The 13,548-nt window shown below is 48.7% G+C and overlaps 1 protein-coding gene across 1 annotated transcript in view; it reads left to right on the top strand.

The window, feature by feature from the left end:
• PAK5 (p21 (RAC1) activated kinase 5) overlaps positions 1-13,548 on the top strand; it is an 807,900-nt gene that overhangs the window by 486,195 nt on the left and 308,157 nt on the right. The window lies entirely within an intron of this gene.

Below are 13,548 nucleotides of genomic sequence, written 5' to 3'. Positions count from 1 at the left end.
CCTCTACGAAGAACTGCCAGATTGCCAAAGAGGATTTCTACCCTCCTCCTTTTGGAGATCCTCTTGAGGAGACTCATGACACCTTTCACTTTGTTATTAAGTACAGGGTAGCCCTGTGGTTACTGGAAGTAGTCTCTCTTTCGTCGGGCAACCAAGAAGGAATCCTAACAGACCTTTGTCACATCCAGTTAACATTGAGCCTCAAGGTGATTCTATATACAATGTGGGAGGTACAAAATCTAGATTCATTTAAATAGATAACTTTTTCAGTGGATACTCAAGATCAATGAATTTTTTTAGCAAAGAAACAAAGATTGACTTTAAAGAGCAGTTTTACGTATGGAAAACGCAGCATTTTTGCTATTACAACATAGGGTGTGTGGCACATATTCAGAAACAAATATCGCTTTACCAGCTGTAGTGTAGCCTCCAATTAGAAGGATGTCTTCCTTAGTCAGGGTTTAATAAATAAGTAATTTTCTAAATGTGGACAATGCAGAATACTTCACCTAATTTGGAGGTAAATTTTAATGTTGTTAAAAATGCAATGAAAATATCTGGCACAAAAACGAAAAAAGAGAATACCAAGTAAAACATCTCAGCTTCACAAGAACCACCAACTAGTAATCTGATGTAATTTGAATCCCAGCTACATAGTCCTCACCTCTTCCTACAATATAAAATCCGTCAAAGTAAACTACTTGAAATTGTAGCATGCAAAGTGCTGAAAGAATAACATGTGCAGACTGTATAATATTTGAGCTGCCAAAAAATATTATACAGGTTGATATACACAGCTTTTGGGACATATTAGATAGCAAGTGAAGCGAATTGTAATTTAATAGTGAGTGTACAATAACATGATTATCACATAACGTGCAATGCTTATACATAAAAGTTTCTCGAGAATTAATCACTTTAGGCAGTCTCTTTTCCAGTGTGCAAAGTCCGGACTTAGGCAGCAGGAAGGCGGTTAGGCCCCAGCGTTCTCTAGGCTGTGGTGTGTCTTGACGTGCCGCCCTCAGCCAGCTCACAAATGGACCACAAATGTCCTTCGGTCTGGATGCAACAGGCACTAACTCCCAAAAAGCAGTGAGTTGTTCTTGGCAAACCGTAACATCTTCAATACAGTCCTTGAGCTTTGGAAGGTGCGGCCTACCCCATTTCATGGAAATCCTGAGTTTTGCTAATAATAACGGCCTAGCTAATAGTCTGCGAACCCCCACTGGCACATGCTTTATGTATCCCAGTAAGCCCATCAATGCCCCAGGCTCAATTTGTACCATGAGTATCTCACTTATTTTTTGAAAGATCTCCTTCCAGTACTCCGCTATCTGGGGGCAATTCCAGGCCAAATGCAGGAAAGTAGCTTGGTCTGTGTGACATCTCCAGCACTCCGCGTTTAGCCTAATGCCCATACGGAACAATTATATGGGTGTTCGATAATATTGGTTTAGGAATTTGAAGTGAAGTAACCTGAGCTTATCGTTTGGGGATAGTTGCTCTAGTTGAGCACAGCAGAAGTTCCATTCCTCGTCTTTCATTTGTGGGTGCAGCTCAGCATTCCAATGCTCTCTACGGTTTGGTGTTGCCACTGGGTAATTGTATTGTATTGTATTGTTATTTATATAGCGCGGTTGCTGCCCAATGGGCGTCCAAGCGCTGAGCATGAAGACAGAGCTGGGAGTAACGGAAAATTAGGTTTAAGTGGACCTAGCAAACAGGTAGGTTTTCAATTGTTTGCGAAACGAGAGTAAGTTTGAATTAGTCCGGAGTTGTAGTGGGAGTGAGTTCCACATCCTAGAGGTGTTTAAGGAGAACAGCCTTCCTCCGGTCCTGGCTCTCCTTACTCTGGGTACTACAGCCAGGAAGGCCTCCGCGGACCGGAGGTTTCTGCATGGAGGAGTAGAGTCTAGTGATACGTTTATTTGCTGAAGAAGTAGTAGGTATACTTTCTAAGGCCTGCAGAGTGGGTGGCGGGTCCCGGAATGTGTTATGTATTTGACAACAAACTGCCCGTATACGATGGTAGAGCAGTGTGTCAGAGAAAGAAGGGGGAGGTTTGTAAGTCGGGGGACCGGTGGTGCCAGGAATCCCTCCTCTCGATACAAGTCTGCACAGCTGCAGATACCTAGCCTCTGAGCTCGCGCAATGGCTCCCTTATCCTACAAAGGGGGCATTTGTGGGCTTTTGGCCAAAATGTGCAGACTTTAAAATAATATTTGGAGCCAGATGTTCAACGCCATTTTGCAAATTCAAATCCTGTGGTTTGCAAAACCATAAACTTTGCAAACTCAAAATAACTTTGAGGTATGTATTAAAATGATTGTGCAAGTTGGAAAACGCCTTTCGAATTCATAAAATCTCTTTGGAGACCCATACTGATTCACAATTAGGAATGGCCATGAAATTGGCATTCCCTCCTACTTGTGATTTGTTATGGCATAAATCACTGGTTTATCACCACAGTTGTTGTTGCAAACCATTGATCAGTTACAGATACCCCAAAGGAGGTAGTAACTGATTCGCAAAGGGTAATGGTGAATAGTGACCCCAGGAGAAGGTGGCAGTAATCCCTTGGGCCGATGCCTGTCCCTTCCATTGTTTTCCAAATGGGAAACATTCTTTTCTAAAAGCAGCACTGCTCTTTAATACAAGCTGCTTTACAAAAAAGATTACCGTATTGAAATACAACCACAGGCATGGTTGTCTGCTGTTCCTTGCAGACGATCATCCCTTTGTTTGTAGCTTATCAAAGGGGATTATGAATAATGGCCTGCCTAATTAATATACATTAGGCGAGTTGTTCTGTGACCACCTGTGACTGGAGATATTGTGATGTGACCTATTAGTATATAGAACACATCGCAAAATTATAGACAAATTGTATAAAGTAGGTTCGCAATTTAGGACCACTGTTTGTGGCCTGTGTCAGAACATCTATCCCAAACTTCTTTCTACTAGGCAGGAAAATGACAAGGTCGCTATATTCCTCCATTCACAGGGCTAGCTCTTGGTTCAGTTACAATACCAAAACAAACACATAACTTTCAAATAGTGAGTCGAAAAAACAATTAAGCGAAACCCACAAAACTAGCTCTAACACTCACAGGCTTATCTTTAAGAAAATATCAGGACATTCCTTCATATAGTTCAGAAAACCAGCATTTTATGGCCTGCCTGGTGGATCGTATTGTGCACATTTGAAGCATATTGATCACCATGTTGCAACGTTCGGGTTCCAGTTTGAAGTAAATGTTAGAAATGACTCCTTAATAAGTGTGCCACTTTCAAGATGTCTACCAATCTGGGACGAAAGGAGTTGAAGATTATTGTTCCTCTGACTAATGCACTCCAAAGAAACTAAATATATACTGGTTACATTTCCCTCCTTAACTAGTGGACAAAAGCAGTAGTTGTTGCAAATGTATGAGAATTCTTAGTAGAAATTCATTATTGGATATATTCAAACTTGATTAAATTAGAAAAATGAAACAGTCTTCTAAACATATCTGATTGCCCACTTTATTTCGGAATTGATACTAAGGGCCTGATTTGGATGTCGTTTGGAAAGCCATCCGACAGACTGTCGGAGGCTTTCCGCCCAACATCGGGGGTTCCCTCTGACCACTGCATTACGATGACAGTGGCCATAGAGCCAGTCGGAAGAGGAGCGGAATTGTAATACCATCAATGACAGCGGAGCCAGCCTCGGCTGCGCATTCGGGATTACAATGTCCGTTTCCAACAATCTTTCCATGTCGGCCTTTCCGACATGGAAAGGCTGTCAGAAAGTGACTTTGACAGCCCCTAGGAGGGACCCTTTCCCCTCTGGCCTTCGATATGGGCCTGGGGGAAAAGGGGTGAGGTGCCTGCCACACGGTGCAGGGATGTTTACAAACATCCATTTTCCAGTGACAGCTTGTGCTGCAGGCCTTTTCCGCCTGCCGAACAGGCTGCCTTTGGAAAATGGATGTTTCCGACCGCCCATAGGGCAGTCGCATCCAAATTATGAGGTCGGAACCACCAACCTATGGTCGGGTGGTTTCAGATCGCTAAGGTCCTCCCGACATCGTAATGAGGCCCTTATATTTTAGAGGTCGCAACAAAACGGAGTCAGTGGTCTTGTTTGACAAATCCTTTTCAATAATTTGAATAAAAAAGGATGCTCTTCTACTACATCACTGCAAAGCTACTAAACTGAGTAAAATCTGTATGTTAACTAACATTTAGTACTTATTGGTCTGAGACAGCTCTGATTAAAACAACTTAAAATGTAAAAACTTGTCACTTGGGGGGAAAATTAGACCATAGATGTGTTATACTTGGATTAAGAAAACCTGTTTACATTTGAAGAAACCCCAAACTATAGTTTACCCATCTGATATATATTTTTACAACACAATATTATTGTCTGCCTACTTACATTGTAGAGATAGCAGTTTCTGGGTGGCAGTGGCCTGGTTTGACAAATCCAATTCAATAACTTTTATACTGAATGATCTTCTTCCATCTTAGCACTGGGAACCAGTTAGTGGCGTGTTCAATTAACAGAACTGCTTATGTTGACTCATGGCAACTTCGACAGTACCAACAAGCCCAACATGGCCAGACTGATCTAGAATTCGTTGTCATTTCTAGCTAGCAGGATTCTGAAAGAAGAAAGAAGACTCAAACTAAGGTTCTGCAGTTCATTAGAGAGAGCTGATAGACTCCATCTTACCAAAGATAGGGTCTAAACCAGAGTAAGAGGTGAGTGGTCTACAGTGAGTCTCACAATGATATCAATGTTTGTTTGGAAAGTTCCATATAGAATTTAGTTGAAATTTACAGAAAGCATACTTGAGATGCCAGAAAAGTATCAAGTCTGGCAATGCTGTCCAGTGTGTCAAACTGTGTGATATTAAGCACTCCACTACATATCATTTGTGCATCGATATAATCCTTGTAATATGTGATCATGCCATTTTTATAACCATAATTTGCCTGCCTTTTCACAGCTATTCAGTGGCATCTAGAATTCCACAAAATAATCTATATTGTGCAGATACCGCCATGGATCAATCATGACAACCTACAAAGACACAATGTAGCAGCTGTAATAGACTTTAGAAGGACTCTGCTCATGTGCACCAATACACAATTACATATAAATCGTTCTCAGATCTCATCCCAATTATAAAATCTGTTGGGTCTTCCGAAAATATCTGTTTTTGAAATTAATCTTACTTTATAACTGCAATTAAGATGATTTGAGCTTCCCTCGTCCAACCCACAGTCACCTCTTCTTTCACTTCATCTTCTCCTTCACTTTTGGAGTTCTTCTAGCTTCCACTTCCTTGTATCCCAGATTCTTAGGCAAAAGCCAATTTTCACTTTTTTCTCTGATACTGAAATTGAAACTCTTGGGTGATCTGCTTGTCTTACAGCCACTTTTTCTGATTGTATGCAAGTTTCTTTTGTTAAATTCATGTATCTGTTATGTTAAATTATGCAGATTTGTAGAGTGCACTACCATCCCGGAGGGTACCTTCAGGGGCGTAGCTAGAGCTTCTGGTGCCCGGGGCTATCCCCCAGATTGCCGCCCATTTCAGGTAGGGGGGGCGTGGGGGAAAAGGACGGCGACACTATAAAAATATACATTAAAAAATGGAATGATGAATCGGTCAGTGCACACACACCCACACCCCTCTGTGGCATGAATCGTAACCTAGACAAGTTCCTACTGTATAGGTAGCCTGGAGGGAGAGGTAAAAATTAAATGTCACTGACTTAGATTAGGGCAGGATAGAGTCAGTCAACCGAACCATCCTGGTCCACTCGTGGCGTCATCCTGAAGTTGAAGGCGGCAGCTACTAACTCGAGGACAGTCACAGGATTTAAGGCTGGGGCCTGGGCTTGTGGCAACAGACAGTGCAGTAAGTGCACACAGAGTGACACAGACCAGCCAACCAGCCCAGTGCACGTGTGCGAGAGATTAACCAACCAGTGCCAGATAGTAACAAAGCGCAACTAGAGCGAAATTTCAAGGGGGGTGGCTAAGAAAAAAATCTAATTCTTCAAGCAATAGGCAGAGTGGAGATGCAGGGGCTCTAAGAAGGGGTAAAAAAACAACAAAGCCTCATTAACTCTGCCCCGCCCCCCTGTGATTCCATTCGCCGCCCCGCTCCCGCCACCCAGCTGCTCCTCCCTCCCGGCTCCTTACTTATGACGCCCCCAGAGCGACCGCGCAGCGGACGCGCACAGCGGGAGCACCGATTGAGCACCGAAGGTGCGCCAAAGGTAAGCCCGTCTGCGCCCGTCCGCGCCTGGCCCGCGCCCAGCGCCAGGACCCCTGGCCCTCCCCACCGAGGCAAGACGACCCGACTGACCTACGACGCCGCCACTCTCAACGCACTCAATGCCGGCCGGACCCACGCCTGCTGCCGAGCCACCCCGAGACGCACCCACGGACCCTTCACCTGCTGCACCTGCAAGTTCACCTGCCTCCGAACCTGCCCCGCACCCGCCAAGACAAACACCAGCAGCAACCACCTCAAGTGTATCCTGATCAACACCCGCTCCGTCCACAGACACGCCGTGGAACTCTGGAACCTCCTCGACGCTACATCACCGGACGTCGCCTTCCTCACGGAAACCTGGATGAACACCTCCTCTGCACCCGACATCGCCATCGCCATCCCAGACGGGTACAAGATCATCAGGAGGGACCGCATCAACCAGACCGGAGGTGGCATCGCCATCGTCCACAGGAACACCATCCGCATCACGACCGACGCCAACGACTCCTTCGCCGCAGCCGAACATCTCCACTTCCAGATTCACACCAACCCTAAGACGACCCTCAGAGGCACCCTCGTCTACAGACCCCCGGGACCACGCACACAATTCAGCGAAGACATCACAGACTTCATCAGCCCGCACGCCCTCCCCTCCACCAACTACATCCTCCTCGGGGACCTCAACTTCCACCTGGAGAACAACAAGGACCGCAACACCACCGCCCTGCTGGAAAACCTCGCCAACCTCGGACTCAAGCAACTGGTCAACACCCCCACCCACTACGCCGGCCACACGCTTGATCCCGTCTTCTCTTCCAGCAAGTACATCACCTTCAGCCACGCCACCGGACTCCACTGGACCGACCACAGCTGCGTCCACTTCAGCTTCAAAAGATCCACGACCCACCACCACCCGCAACAGGTACCTCACAGGAATTGGAGCAAGATCACCGCAGACCAGCTCACCACCTCCCTCAGCCAGAGCCCACCCGCCAACACAACGGACCCCAACGAAGCAGCCCGCAACTTCACACAGTGGCTGACCGCCTGCGCCGATGACCTCGCGCCACTAAAGAACCCTCCCAGCAGACCCAGAAGCAAGAAGGCATCCTGGTTCACCGACGACCTCAAGGACTCCAAGAAGACCTGCCGCACCCTCGAGAAAGCCTGGCTCCTCGACCGGACCACCGACAACATGACCGCCCTCAAACACGCTACCCGCAAGCACCACCAGCTCATCCGCACCACCAAGAAGAAATCCCTGAAGGAACGACTGGACATCAATGCCCACGACAGCAAAGACCTCTTCACTATCGTCAAGGAGTTCTCCAACCCCAGCACCGGCACCAACGACATCACTCCGTCACAAGACCTCTGCGACTCCCTCGCCTCGTTCTTCCACTGCAAGATCGCCAACATCCACAACAGCTTCGGCGCCCCACCCACACACCCAACCGTCAAACCAATGCCCCCCACCGCCACCCTTCGCACCTGGACCACGGTGACCACCGAAGACACAGCCCGCACGATGAACACCATCCACTCCGGATCACCGACCGACCCCTGCCCACATCACGTCTTCAACAAGGCCGACTCCACCATCGCACCCCAACTCCGGAACATCATCAACGCCTCCTTCAACACCGCCACCTTCCCGGAGAGCTGGAAGCATGCCGAGATCAGCGCCCTCCTGAAGAAACCTACAGCGGACCCCACCGATCTCAAAAACATCCGCCCCATCTCGCTCCTCCCTTTTCCTGCTAAAGTCATCGAGAAGATCGTCAACAGACAGCTGACCGCCTTCCTCGAGACGAACGGATCCCTCGACCCCTCGCAGTCCGGCTTCAGAGCCAACCACAGCACCGAGACCGCCCTCATCGCAGCCACCGACGACATCCGGACCCTGCTCGACAAGGGGGAAACAGTGGCCCTCATCCTCCTGGACCTCTCCACTGCGTTCGACACGGTCTGCCACCTCACCCTAGTCCAGCGCCTCAGCTACATCGGTATCCAAGAGAAGGCACTGGAGTGGATCATCTCGTTCCTCGCCGGAAGAACACAAAGAGTCCGCCTCCCCCCGTTTCGCTCCGAGGCCACCGAAGTCATCTGCGGCGTCCCGCAAGGATCTTCACTCAGCCCCACCCTCTTCAACATCTACATGAAACCTCTCGCAGCCATCGCACGCCAGCACAACCTCAACATCATCTCTTACGCCGACAACACCCAGCTGATCCTCTCCCTCACCAGAGACCCCGACACCGCCAGAAGCTGCCTACACGAAGGGATGAAAGACGTCGCCGAGTGGATGAAGGACAGCCGCCTGAAACTGAACTCGGACAAGATGGAAGTCCTCATCCTGGGATCTTCGCCCTCCGCCTGGGACGACTCCTGGTGGCCCCCAGCCCTGGGCACCGCACCCAAGCCAACCGACCACGCACGCAACCTGGGCTTCATCCTGGACCTCTCCCTCTCGATGACCAGACAAATCAACGCCGTCTCCTCATCGTGCTTCAACACCCTGCGTATGCTTCGCAAGATCTTCCGCTGGATCCCGACCGAGACCAGGAAGACTGTCACCCAGGCACTCGTCACCAGCCGACTGGACTACGGAAACGCCCTCTACGCCGGAACCACAGCCAAGCTACAGAAAAGACTCCAGCGCATCCAGAACGCCTCCGCCCGACTCATCCTGGATGTCCCCCGACGCAGCCACATCTCCAGCCACCTGAGGAACCTGCACTGGCTCCCCGTCGACAAGAGGATCACGTTCCGGCTCCTCACCCACGCACACAAGTCTCTCCACGACCTGGGCCCCAAGTACCTCAACGACCGCCTGACCTTCTACACGCCCACCCGCCAGCTACGGTCCACCAGTCTCGCCCTCGCAGCCGTCCCACGCATCTGAAGAGCCACCGCCGGAGGAAGATCCTTCTCTTACCTGGCTGCCAAGACTTGGAACTCCCTCCCCATCCACCTTCGGCTGACCCAGGACCATCTCGCCTTCAGGAAACAACTCAAGACCTGGCTGTTCGAGCAGTAGCATACCCCTCCCCCCAAGCGCCTTGAGACCCTCCCGGGTGAGTAGTGCGCTATACAAATGGCATGATTGATTGATTAACCAACAATGGTCTTTTAAAGACCTGTGAAGTACTCGGCTACAGCTGTGTGTGCCAGGGAAGCTGTCACAGCCTGGGCTGCCACACACGACGGGGGCTGATGCACTTTGACCCCAATGGAACTTGTGCGCCTGGGACAGTCAGCAGTAGACAGACACTCAGACTGCCTACCAGTTGTGCACAACAGACAACACTGCACACTAGTCACTTTCAAGTGTGGAGGGGTCTCCTAGTCTCCACTCTCCGACCCTGATAATGACCCTCACATCACCGTGTGTGAGACTGTGGGGCACTCAGAGGGAGGGGCTGCGACCTAGCTCAGGCCGTGGGAAACACACTCACCAACCAAGCTCTAGTCATTGGGCTGGCCGCAGCCAGCAGCGCAGCTCAAGAAGCCTTATGCACAGGAGGCAGCCAGGCTGCAGGCAAGGGCCAGGCCTGGCGTCGAGGACGAGGCGCGCAGTCTTGTCATGTATAGGTATGCCGAAGGGTCTTTCAGACTAAAGAGAAGTTGTTTCTTGAACTTGTGTGTGTCGCTTTAATACATTATTTTACATCACGGGATAGGCATTGGCTCAAAATGATAGAATTTAAATATTACGCCCCCCACCGCGCCACCCACCCAATGTCCACGCAGCACTGTCATGAACGACCGGCTCAGACATTTTGTAAAGAGAACTCTATAGATGTCCCCTATGATGCATGTGCGCCACCACAATTGTCTGGTAAACCACAGTAAGAAGTGATGTTGAATAGCACACACCCAGAACTGAAGCACTTCAAAGTTCAAAGTGGTCTCAGATTTGATACTTACAAAAGTGTAGTATTCGAGGAGCAACCCATTCCTCCCACAATTCGCATGCAAACGAACACTGTCCCGAGCACATAACCGAGCAATGCAGTTGAAGAAAAATTACTCTGATTTTTCCGAAAACTGCTCTACATTTAAAACTGATGAAAGCATGTAGAGCAGCCATTGTGGCACATTAGTAATAAAAAGCAAGTGTCTATATTTGTTCTAGACTGCTTTATAGCTGTGATACTTTGATAATAAAAAAGTGGTGCCAAATGAATGAGATTTTATGAAGATCTTGTTTCCGAAGAAATGCAATAAATTAGTAGTTTCTGAATACAGTGGGGGAAGTGTTCTATCTCGCTATATTAACATGCTTCGACACATTGAAGCCACTTTGCATTATATTCTAAGTGATTGCATACATTAGAGCTTGTGCGCGGATTCCGCCGCAGTGGCCGCCACTCTTCCCAAGCACAGACACAGCATTACGCAGATAAAAAAAAGTCCACTTGTGGGGATATTAAATGTGAATATACACTGGAACTTTGATACACAAAATGCAAGAAGGCTCCTCCACCCCACTCCCCGCTCCACCTCCCCCAGCAACAGCTACAGCCATGTCGCAGACCGTGGGGCGCAGGTCTAGTTTCTAACAATAATAGCGTAGTAAAGTGATTTGTGTGAGTCAGGGCGGGCGGGGGCACTCAGAGGGAACGGGTGCCCCGGGAGTGACACTCACCGACAACACCAAGTTCTTCTACTCCACGGCGTCGTCGTGGGCGGGCAGGCAGGCAGGCAACCGCAAGCAACTCAGCAAGTCTTATTCTGCCCGGCAGCACAGCGCCCAGGGGCAGGCAGGGGCAACAGGTCCGGAGCCAATGAACTCCATTTGACCCTGGCTCTTCACGTCCCACGGCCTAATAATCATTGGCGGTCAAATTGTTCCTGATGCAGCTAGAGCTGCCTGCGAGCAGTTACGCCCAAGCCTGCCGGAAGCCTGGAAACGCAGCATTCGCGCTTGCACTTCAAACACATGTACCGCGCCGCCCCAAAATAGTGCCGCCTGGGGTGGACCACCCCTCCCTTGACCCCCTAGCTACGCGGGTGATTGAGGCTGAATCGGTGTGAGTCAAGGCCCACCTAGAGCCTAGTGTACCTACTTCAAAAGCCAAGTCTTCAACATCTTGCGGAATTCTAGAAGAGAGGAGGATGCTCTTATGTGTAGCGGCATCTTGTTCCACGCTTTAGGAGAATTGTAGGAGAAAGTGTGACTGGGGGATCTGGTTTTCTATAAGACTGGGATTTGTGCAGGTAGAACTCCAGACGAGCGGAGCTGTTTGCAAGGTTTGAGAAACCAGAAGCGATTGTTCAGGTATTCTGTGCCAGTGTTAAATACTGCCTTGAAAGTGTCAGTGGGGAGTTTGAATTCCGCTCATTTGTGAATGGTGAACCAGTAGAGCTCCTTCAGGTGTGGTGTGATGTGAGTGCTGCATATGATTCTTGTGGCGTGTACAAATGCAAGAACTTTCATAAAATATTTAACACTGCCGTCCATGTAAGCTGCACGCGGTTCAAGAATATTTACATTAGTTTTTGCTAAACGATAAGAAGCAATTTACTGTACTTGCATGTTTAATACAGTTTGGAAATGTAATGTACATATTTAGAAAAAGAATAAATGGTACGTGTTTTTTATCCATAGTACTCCCGTGTAGAGTTCCTTGCTAGGAGAGTGGACCAGACAACTATAAACAAATTTTTTATTTATCCTTTACTTTTTCAAAATGTCGCCACTAGCATTCAGGGCCACCACAAGCACCACGGGCCAGAACACCTGGAGTTATTCCATTTTTATTGCATCCGAAAACACATTTTACAGACATTCTTAGAGAAAAACAGCAAATATATTTGTTATTGTAGGACTTGAGGCTCAAGGGTATCTGTGCAAATATAGATATACACTTTCAAAGATTTAAGCTAAATATAGCTCCTAAAAACACAAATGTAGTTTTCTCGTCGTGTGAGACTGGGTGAAAGTCACAAGTTCAGGCCACCGCGATGGAGCGCGTGCCGTATACAGGGACCAGGCCAGTCCAGCTGACGAAGTTACCTTGTAAAGTCAAGCGCAAAGAGTTCTGTTCACAGAAGAGGGGGCTCCAAGGAGCAGAGATGAGTTGCGGATGTCGCAGCCACTGTAGCATGAAGAGCAGGCCGGACATCGCAGGCAGCTGTTGCTGTAGCACGAAGATCCTGTCAGCTCTCCTGGACAGTCGTTGCTGGAGATTTGCCTAGGCGTCGCGATGGGCAGTCGATACTGTAGCGTGAAGTGCAGATCTTGCATTGTCGGTCGTAATGGGCGGTCGCTGCAGTGCAAAGAAATGGGGGGACGCTGACGTCACGACAGGAAGTGATGTCACGAAAGGTGGCTTGCACCATCAGACTCATTGTCTCCCCTCGCTCATCCCTTAGATGCGATTGCATCAGAGAAGCCAGCGAGTGAGCAGCGTTCTGAATGGGCTCCGATCTCGCCCCAGAGAGGCCAAAGAGTGAATGTGTGGCTCCATTTGCTGCAGTTATCGAGCTCCCGGTAAAAAAGGTGGGGGGACACCGTCCACCCACGTGTTACCCCGACTCGAACCCTGCCTAATTGTAATAAAATCCTTTTTGCATGTTTTTATGGCTACTGACAATTTAACACAACTGGAGGACAGAAATTTGGAAATTGCAATTTTGGCAGTTTTTCTGGTTTCAAGTATACCGGATAATTTCCCTTTTAGCCCCTACTACTGTGCTAAATAACAGCTTCTTGCGGGAAGTGGAGAGTAGGAAGGTACCTCGCGGATTACAGTTCCAGCATGAAAACAAAGCCTGGCCCGAACATCTCGAGTTGCACTTGCCGCCCGCCGCGTGCACTAGGTTGAGGTTAACAGTTAAGAACCAGGGGCCTCATTTGTGAGGCTGTGCGTCACTTTTACGCCTCTGGTGCGTCACTTTTTGTGACGCACCAGTGGCGTAAAAAATGTGCCTTTTTGCGCCATATTTACAAAGTGACGCATCTAGGTAGATGCGTCACTTTGTAAACCCCTGCGCCACATTATACCTGCACCAGGTATAATGTATGCAAGGGGGGCGTATTGACGCAACAAAGGGTCGTAGAAGTGACGCAGTGAAATCTATGTGATTTCACTGCGCCACTTCTAGGACACAAATGCGTCAATTTCTTACGCCTGCCTCACAGCAGGCGTAAGACTGACGCAGGCCCTTTCACATGGGGCTTGCCTCATGTGAAAGGATACATTGCTGGAGTTGCGTCACTTTTGTGACACACTCCAGCAATGCGCCACTTTTACGGCAT

This window comes from Lissotriton helveticus, chromosome 6 (assembly GCF_964261635.1).
Source record: "Lissotriton helveticus chromosome 6, aLisHel1.1, whole genome shotgun sequence".
NCBI classification, from domain to species: Eukaryota; Metazoa; Chordata; class Amphibia; order Caudata; family Salamandridae; genus Lissotriton; species Lissotriton helveticus.
The sequence above is the reverse complement of the archived record's forward strand: the minus strand, read 5'-3'. Positions and strand labels throughout refer to the sequence as shown.